Raw genomic sequence first — 10,212 nt, forward strand, 5'->3', positions numbered from 1 at the left:
ACTTGTAACAAAAAACTGTCGATTTTTCCATGTGTTTTCTTTTATGTGGCCTGACATTTGATAATCAATTTAATGTCAGACTTTTGGGACTACCATTCCTTGGCCTTTCTCAGCCCCAACACTTGATGAATCAGCCAGTAGGCCTAACCCAGCCCAAAGACATTCTCACTGGTCTGAGTCATTACATCAGACTCCACTGAGGTGCTTCTCTGCTAATTTACTCAAAGCACAGCCCTTCTACTCTCTGCAGTAACACGAACTTGTCACTTTTGGTTTTGCCTACACTGATGCCCACTTCCTCCCAAAGTACCTCCTCCCCATACTGAGCTTCCCAAAGGTTCACAACCCTGAAATAAGCCATACAATAAAATGTCTACATGTTGTACTTGTCTTACTTTGGTGCGGTTCCCATTTGTCTTATCGATTGAACAGTAAAACTCTGATTAGTGTGGTGGGCAGGATCATGGTCCCCCAAAGATGCCCAGTCCTAATCCCAGGAACCTAAGGCTGTGTTCCATTACATGACAAGGGGGAATAAAGGTTGCAGATGGAATCATGATTGCTAGTCATCTGACCTTAATAAAGGGAGAGTGTCCTGGATTATCCTGGTGTGCCCAGTGTTATCACAGGGTCCTTAAAAGTGTCAGAAGGAGGCAGAAGAGGAAGGCAGAGTACTGTGACAGGGAACTGGACCTGCTATTGTAGGCTCTGAAGGTAAGGGAAGAAGGCCATGCGCCAAGGAATATGGTCAGCCTCTAGAAGCAGAAAAGGAAACAGATTTTCCCCTCTAGCCTCCGAAGTAGAACTAAGCCCTCCTGAGACATTGAGACCCATTTTAGACTTATGAACTTCAGAATTATAAGATAATAACTGTGTTATTTTAAACCACTCGATTTCTTTTTGTCATATCAGTAAGTGGAAACAAATGGGTTACTAAGACTAAAACGACCAAAAAGCATGATTCATTGACCCTTTTCCTGCATATCACTTCTAAGAGAAATATTCAAATCTCAAGAAAAAGTTAAATCAGAAATTTACTTTTAAGCAAGATGTTAGGTTAAGCTCAGAAACAGACTCTGACACGAGTTGGGTGCCACAGGCCTACTTGGGAAAGGTCTCAGGTGACTTTGGTTGGGGCAGTTCCTGGTAGCTGAGAAAAAGGCCCAGCAAGGAACACGCTGTGAGCCAGCAACAGTGGATGGTCTCAGCTGTTGGGGGACAGGTGATTTGGCCCTGAGCCAGGCAGACACTAGAACATTCACTGCAAGCAATAATATTTGTAAGTATGCCCCTGAGATCAATATATTATATACTCCATGTTGACTTGATATGACAGGTAAGAACCATTATGAGTTTCGTGCTTTCTATGAAGCAGACTTTATGTTAAGAACCTTGCAATCACTATCTCTAGTCTTGGTAAAGTAACCATTATTAGTTCCATTTTACAGATGAGAACACTAAGGCTCAAAAGGCACAACTGGTGAAGCTATTTGTCTCAAGCCACTCAGCTAATAAAGTGGCAGAGCCGGGTTTGGACATCAAAGGCAGTCCACTTCATCCACAGCTCACCACAGAGCACATGAAATGCGTCCCCAGGAAGAGAACTAACATCCACTAACATCAATCTAACACCGACCGAGATTCTTGGTTCTCAAAGAAAGATAAGATTATATTCAGTGAACTCAGCTTCCTAAATAGGAAAAGCGGCCCAAGACCAATTGATAAGACATTAAACAAGGGTTGAAATGAAAAAGAACTTCTGGTGGCCAGAGGGTTGAATAGATTAAGGTTTGTACCACAAGCTGTAAATCAAAGTTAATTACATTTTTACTCCACAGTGTGCATGGTGAAGTGGGTCATAATTTTTACTTATGCCTCAGTGTTCTCTTTCTGGATGGAGGCTCCTAAGGGAAAAGTGTCAAGACATTCTAGCTTTCCTTATATGGCCCCTAACACTGCGTCAACCCAGGACAGCACATAATAAATACCGTTTGATGATTTTCTCCCCTCACATTCAAGGCCTCAGACCCCATCTAAAGGCTTGCAGTTCAATATGGCTCACTGTAGCACTCTCCCTGCGGGCTGAGTCCAGAAAATATGGTGCTCTGGAAAACACCGTAAAAGCTCTCCTCTTTAATAAGGATCCTGGTGTCCCATGATGGATGCTATAAAATCCGGGACCGGCTGGTGTGTTCATTGCCGTGTGGGCCCATTAACAGCGTCTGGTCCTGTGGTAACATACTTCATATCCAAAGTGCAAAAGCGAAAGCATTTATTATAAATAACACCAGGTCACCCCGGAGTAAACACAGCTGTGCCCTCGTGGTGTCTTGTCAGTGGTGCTCCCTCAGTAGATTAAAGAAATCCATGTTTTATGGGGCCATCACTTATTCTGTATATACACAGAAGGCTGGTTCACTATCAACTCAAAGCTTGCTGCATATAATGTTTCAGGTCCGGGAATTGAATGGAGCAGAGATGCTTTGCTAAAACACTTATTCTTACATGTTTTAATATTTTCAAAAGGGTCAGTTTCTGTTTATTCCTAAATGATTTACACAACATTTTGGGCCCTGCCCAAATTGTAGCTGCCCTTTAGATTTCTCACAGACTCTTCACCATGCCCCGCTCCCCACGCCCTCCCAGCAGCTGGGCCAATGGAATGAGGGTGATACTTTATCTAGAAAGGTTTGGGACTTGGCTCTGTCATCCACTAGCTGTGGGGCTTGGGGCTCTTCTGTTAACACTAAGCCTTATTGTTCTCAGCCTTACATAGGAGAGAAGGAGCTCTGCTTTCTGGACTTGTGCTGAGCTAGATGGGTAGATCCCAAATTAAGGGGCAGAGTGGAAAGGGAGTGGTAGAACAGAGTAAGATCCAGTAAGCTGCTGAGAAAAAAAATTGAGTATATGTCAATATTATTACATTTACATGATACTATATAAATATTAACAAATATAAATTTGTTAATTAAATATGTAAATCTATAATAATGCAAAAGTTGTTTATTTTATATACATGCATATGTAGGGGTGTGTATGTATGTGTATTAACAGTCACTCCTGACCGGGCATGGTGGCACATACCTATAATCCCAACTACTTAGGGTGCTAAGTTAGGATAATGACAAGCTCAAGGAAAGCCTTAGACCCTGTCTCAAAAACAAAATAAAAAGGGTCAGGGATGTAGTTCAGTGATACAGCTCTTGGTTAGCATGTGCAAGGCCCTGGATTCAATCCCCAGTGTCACAAAAAATAAGTAAATAAGTCTTTTTCTTTTTTAATTACATATCTACTGAACATGTACAGACTTTTTCATGTTTATTTCCTCAACAATACAGTATAACAATGATTTACATAGCACTTATATTGTATTAGGTATTATAAGTAATCCAGAGATGACTTAAAGCATAGAGGAGGATTAAACATAGGTTATATGCAAATACTAGGCCATTTTATATAAGGGACTTGAGCATCTGCAGCTCTAGGAAGCTGCAGGGGTCCTGGAACCAAACCCTAGCAAATTCCAAGAGATCATGGTATACGTAAAGCCTTTGCATGATTCTAACTGTATACAATTAGTGCAGTAGTACGCACATCATTTACAAGTAAAAACTTCCCATAGATAGGGACAAGCTGGGAAGACCCATGGAGGTTGGGGGGCGGGCAAAGCTGTAGACACATGCTGCAGTCTCTGGAGGTGAACAATGGCCACGTGATGGTTTTTTCACAAGATTCACCGCTTTTCCAACCACTTTGTCCCCACCAGTGGGAACTAGACCCAGAGACATTGAACCTCTCATTATTTTCTCTAACTACTACAAACTGAAATGCTCAGAAATTTCCCTCAACGGAGAAGAGAGTGATCCTGAGTCAGAGGGAAGAGATGTCCCTCCTGAGGTGGGAGATGTGTCTCCATTCCACACTACAACTGGATTCTTGTTCAAAAGATGCCACAAGAATGAAACCCAACTCTTGAAGGTTCTGTTTATACATAAACTTGATTGCTTCTTCTCAGTTTCAAAGGGGCGAGAAAACTACATAACTTACTAAAATAATGCAGTTTTACTACCCCAAGTTCAGGACCCTCAAGTGTTCCACTTGTGTTCCAAGGGCCTGCTATGTCTCAGGAGTGTTGTTTGGCCCTGAGGATTCATAAATCTCCATCGTGTCATCCCTGACCTTGATGTGCTCACAGTGGAGTGAGGGAGATGGACAGGATAATAGAGAATCTCAGGGCATGTGCAGATGGTGAGTCATGCAAAGAATTATGGGCACAAGTACACTGCCGGGGGGTCCAGAGAAGGCTGCCCAGAGGTTCTTCTTTCCCAAGGAGTAAATTGAATTTTGCCAGACAAGGAGTCAGGAGGGTGGAAACAAGTCACAGAAGACAGAAGGCATCTCATCTGTGAAGGCACAGAAGTGGGGCAGAGTGTGGGATGATGGCGGGGTGGCAGGGGAGATGTCAGGAGATGACCTAGGAAGTTAAGCAAAGACAGCTTGGGAAGAGTGGTGTCTCTTCTGCTTTATCTCACAGTCTATTTTAGAACGTTTCCAGCTCTTCCCCACAAATAAACCTCACAATGCTTAGCCATCAACCTCTAATCTTTCCTTTCAGTCTTATGTAACCATGAATCTACTTTCTGTCTTCATGGATTTGCCTGTCCTGGACATCTCTCATAAACCGAATATTACCACTTGTACTCTTTCTTATCTGGCTTCTTTCATTTGGCGTGTTTTCAAGAGTCGGTCATATAGTAGAATGCATTAGTTCTTTATCCCTTTTTATGGCTAAATAATGTTCCATTGTATGGATGTACCATTTTTATTCATCCATTTGTCAGTTGTGGAACATTTGGGTTGTTTTCACTTGGGAGCTATGAATAATGTCCACACTTTGGGGGCAATGTATGCTTTTCTTTCTTTTGGGTATATCTCTAGGAGTAGATTCACTGGATCATAGGGTGGACCTGTATTTAACATTTTGAATAACTTCTGGACCATTTTCCAAGCAGTGGCATCAGTTTACATTCCTATCCTCAGTGTATGAGGAACCGATTCATTTTAATCCCACATTTACCTTAACTCCTACATGAATTCTTCAGATTGGCTCTTGACCCTCACTCCTGAGGGAGGAACTAGGAAGTCGTTTCAGTAGTGGCCTTTACATTAGCCCTGCCTGGGACTTGTTTTAGAATGTCTAGGCCACCCCCTTTCTGTCAAGCAGTCTCAGCCTCAGGGATACTAGAAGATATGCGTACTTTCCTGTTTCGTAGGAGTGTTTTGAGGAGAGAAATTCTTTGGGATCCTTGGAATGGAAGTGCACAGTTTTATGAGGTCTGTTGGTTGTAGTTGCCACAACAAAATGAACAGCCGTAATACTTAAAATTATTGAGTGTTAGCCCTGGAAGGAACAGCAAAGACCATCTAGTCCCACGTGGGCAATGAGCAGCCGCTTACAGGACATCTGCTCAATTGTAAGTGCTTGGGATGATGGAGCCCTGTCCAGGATCAGGGAAAGGACTGTGATTGATTAGCAATGTCTGCCATGGTGACAGGAGAGCATCCGTGGTGGCACATCTGCTACCTATTTGCACTCCCTGATTGAAGCCAGCTATAGAACCACTGAGGAAACAGGTGAGGAGGCAGCCAAGGTCACACATCTGGCTAATGACAGAGAGAGAGCAGGAATCAGTTCTGTGTTTTCCTCTACGCCATACTACCCCTGGTTCTGAGAAGTGCCTCATGAAAGCACCTGTTTGGGAACAATTATAGGGTTACCTGGTCAGACGGTCTGTTTCTATCATGCTATGTTCAGATCATTCTCATCAATGCCAATGGGACTCACTCCACCAGGGTAACTGGTTAATGATTACAAAGACTTGGTAAATGCTAACTAATAAAGAGGAGTCCTTCCCACCTGCTGCACCCCTATATCTCTAGCACTCATTTGGAACGCCCTTTGAAGTCCACTCACTTGGTGCTCTGTACACAGGGAGCCTTGAGCAGGCTGTGTTTGGACCAAAAAGAAGTTGAGCCCCTTCTGCTCTGAAAAGGAATGTCTGTGTGTGTGTGTGTGTGTGTTCTCCACTTGAACAGAGAGAAAAGGAGATCCATATTCAGCTTTTAGATCAATCAAACTCCATTTTCCCAGAAATTGTAAGAACCCAAGTCATCTGGAGGAGAAAAATGACTTTTCTATAGGGGAGATATGAATATTAACTATATTGACTATTTTGGGGATGGCTACACACATACAATGTACTTAATACCACTGAACTATACACTAAAAGTGGTTTAAATAGCAAAGTTTTTGGAAATTGAACCCAATTAACCACTAAACCATAACCCCAGGCCCTGCTCTTTTTTTTTCTTTTTCTTTCTTTTTTTTTTTGAGGCAGAGTCTCTGAGGCTGGCTTTGAGTTTGTAATCCTCCTGCCCCAGCCTCCTGAGTCGCTGGGATTGCAGGCAAGCACCATGGATCCCAGCTAAATAGTAAAGTTTGCTTTTTTTTTTTTTTTGGCAGTACTAGGGATTGAATCCAAGTGTGCTCTACCACTGAGCACTGAGCTACATCCCCAGCCCTTTCTATTTTATTTTATTTTATTTTATTTTATTTTGAACAATTGTTCAGACCAGCCTCAAAATTGTGACCCTGCCCTGCCTCAGCCTGTAGCTGGAATTACAGACATGTGCCACTGCTCCTAAGTCTAGAATTCCATTGACATGTAAAGCATGCCTGAGTCTTTCTTTTTCTACTTTATTAATAAATGAAACTCCAACAAAAAATGACACTAGAACTAAGACTTCTTGAAACCATTTTCATTTATTTTTTTTAAATGTTACTACATAAAAAAAAGAAATAATGCCAAAAAAAGATCTCCCTTTCCCTTCTGTGTTTCTACCTTCTTTTTCTTTTTTTCTTCTCATCATCACTTGAACACCATTTATGTCCCACATGACACCGTGATTTAAATGATGGGCCATGATCCCTGCTCCTGGGAGCTCACAGTCCAGTCACCTGTGCTTGTTCCATAACCAGGGAACAGACACAGCTAGTCCACTGCCCAGCTATTTCACTGGAGGTGAAGAAACAAGCTTCCCCAGGAAAGGGGAGGTCAGGGAAAGCTCTTCTGGAAGACTAATAGGTAACCTCCAGGCAGAGAAGTAGGAGAAAAGCATAGCATGGAAGGTTCCAGAACTGCAAAAAGTTAAAGATCTGATGCATAAGGTGGATGTGGAGGAGCAGCTGCTGGGGAGAAAGGCGCTCTCTTCCTGTTCCTGTACTCCTGTGTAAACCTGCCTCCTGACCCCAACTGTAGAGAAGACACCTGGGTTTCTTCATGAAACTGTTGAAACTAAACTGTAAATGCAGGCAGGCGTGTGTGTGTGTGTGTGTGTGTGTGTGTGTGCGTGCGCGTGCGCATGTGCATAAAAGAGAGATTGAGTTTGTGATGAATAAATTTGTTAAAAATTGGAATTCATGTCTAACTGTTCCTTCAGATCTCCCGTTGCATAAGACATCATTTGTTTAATTTGACAAGCTCATGATATCAACCTCAAAGGTGAGGACTGCCTCTGTCAGCCAGAGATTTGTTTAAACCTTTCATGAACGTCATCGTTATTTTTTTTCAGAATGCACCATCTCTTGGATGACAGGGGATGTGCAAATTTCCCACCAATGATGCCCTGTCGCCTCTACCTACCCCCCAACCCTCTTCCCCCTTAGGCCAGTTTCTCTCAGTTCTGAGCAGAACTTTGGAACCCACCAAAGAAACAAGCCTGAGCAGGGTGGTAGAAAGGAAAGAGCTTAGCATCACTGAACAGGGAGAGTTTAGAGAGTTTGCCCTCCTCTCTCTGCTTCCTGTGGTTCTTTTTTTTTTTCCATTACTATTATTGAACCTAGCGACACACAACCACTGAGTTATTTCCCACCCCTTATAAAAGCTCAGGCTGGCCTTGAACTCTCAATCCTCATGCTTCAACCTCGGAAGAAGCTAGGATTACAGGCATGCACCACCATGCCTGGCCACAGATTGTTCACTTTCAATGTTTATCTATGTTGTAGCATTGTCTAGTATTTCATTCCTTTTCATGGCTGAACAATATGACATTGTTCGGATATACCACATTTTATTTATCCATTCATCCTCTGATGAACATTTGGGTTATTTTCATTTTTTGGCTATCAGGAATAATACTGCTATGAACATTTATATGCAAGTTTTCAAGGGGCTCTTTGCTTTCATTTCTTATACAGAAGTAAAATTGCTGGCTTTTATGCCAGCTCTATATTTGACATTTTTAAGCACTGTTTTCCATATACATAGACCTTTAAAATCTGAAACAAGGCTGGGGGCATACCTCAGTGTGGTAGAGTACATACTTAGTATGTGTAAAGCCCTGGGTTCAATCCTTAACTAACACACACACACACACACACACACACACGCCAAAAGCAAACAACAACAACAACAAAAAAAAACACCCTGCACTAAATAGATAATTTTAAACCCTCAAAATATGTAGCTTCCCTCTTGCAGCTGTACACAACAACTTGTACTCCCTCGTGTATTTATTACATAAATAGGACATCATAACAGTTTTCCTGCAGCTCAGGGATGGAGCACCCTGGGGCCCCATTCATCTCCCAGGAGAATCCCAGATTAGTATCTCATACTCATGGAGAAAGTTTCCTTCCTGTCTGGCCTCAAATCTCTTCTTTTTTTTTTTTTTTTTTTTTCAAATTTCTTCTTGCTATTGGCTTTGAGCAATGCTCACATCCCTTAGGTCCTACCCTCCTCCTTTCCTATACATGTCAAGAGTATTCATTTAGGTTAACAGTAAAGGCCTACATAGTACTGGGATTCTGAAGTCCTGTAGCAATACAAGGGAGAAAAGACCAAAGGGTCTAGGCAATCCTTCCTTGACTGGGTCCTAGAAGCCCAGACTGGGGAGGGCAGTGGAATGAAGAAGGGTATACCTGGCCTGGCAGCAAATCCTACAGTGTAGGAAAGCTTGGCCTACAGTGTGACCCCCCCACCCACTACATATCAGCTACTCTGTGTTCAATTCCTTATTTATTATCATTTTATGGAGGATGAAACCAAGAGCTCAAAGACAGAAACACTTGCCTCTGTGCCCCACAGCAACAGAAGGCAAAAGTGGACTGAAGACAGATGAGGTCTAAGTACCCAACCGGCCTCAGAACGAGGTCACTCTACCTATGATCTAGACTCCAGATGTTGGCACAGGAGGGAGGGCCTGGCTCCATTTGCCCAGGGAATTCATTCCACATCATTCCGTGGCCTTCAAACACTAGCACCTGGCCCTGCCCAGCAGAGCTGCTGTCACTGCTATTTTGGAGGCAATCATATATTTTTAATGACCTGCAAAATCTCCCTGTGAGCAGGGAGGGAGAGCAAGTTGAAATTACAGCCAAGCAATTTGCATTGCGAATCAAGTTATCCTCCCTCCCGCCCTCCAAGAATATGCAGAAATAAATGCCTCCTAATGAACCCTGGGGGGCTGAGGCTTTGATATGAATTCTGCTAGAGGGGTAAAGAGCTCTAGCCAGACTGAGACCCAGCATGAAGTTGGAGCAGGAGGACCAGGGCAGTCCCCTCCTATTCAATGGAGAAAGGAAATTGGATTATCTTGCTAGCAGTTGGTGTTTTTTCTATCACTTAGAACCACAAATGAGAGCTTCTCTCCTTCAGATGGAAGGAATTAGATTTAGCACTATTTAACCAGCCAGCTCCTCACCCCACTTCACCCTCCCCACCCTGGCTTTGCTCACTAACCCTGCAGCTCCATCAGACTCTCCAGGCCTGCGGAGACCAGGAACTCTAAAGCCTTTGTCCTCTCCAAGACTAAAGACGACCTATTAAAGGTGGATGGATGGATGGATGGATGGGCAGAGAGAGAGACAGACAGCCTTTCTACCTGAAGTCAGATAGCCTTCAGTTCTGGCTGCCACCAGAGAAAACATCTTCCCCTTCCCCACAGTCTCTAGGGTCTGTTTATTCAGCACCAGCTAGTCTCTGCTTGTGGAAGGGAGTCCTGTGGAGACTGTCCTGTGAGCCAAGCAGCTGGGTAGAGTGTATGGTGCGGATCTGAGAACATGTGGATATGGTATTTGTGTGGGCTCGAGAGTGTGTGGCAATAATGATTTGTGTGGACTTGTGAAAGAGAGGGGGTGGGGGAAGCTGTTCA

The sequence above is a fragment of the Marmota marmota genome, unplaced genomic scaffold (assembly GCF_001458135.2).
Source record: "Marmota marmota marmota unplaced genomic scaffold, marMar, whole genome shotgun sequence".
Taxonomy (NCBI): domain Eukaryota; kingdom Metazoa; phylum Chordata; class Mammalia; order Rodentia; family Sciuridae; genus Marmota; species Marmota marmota.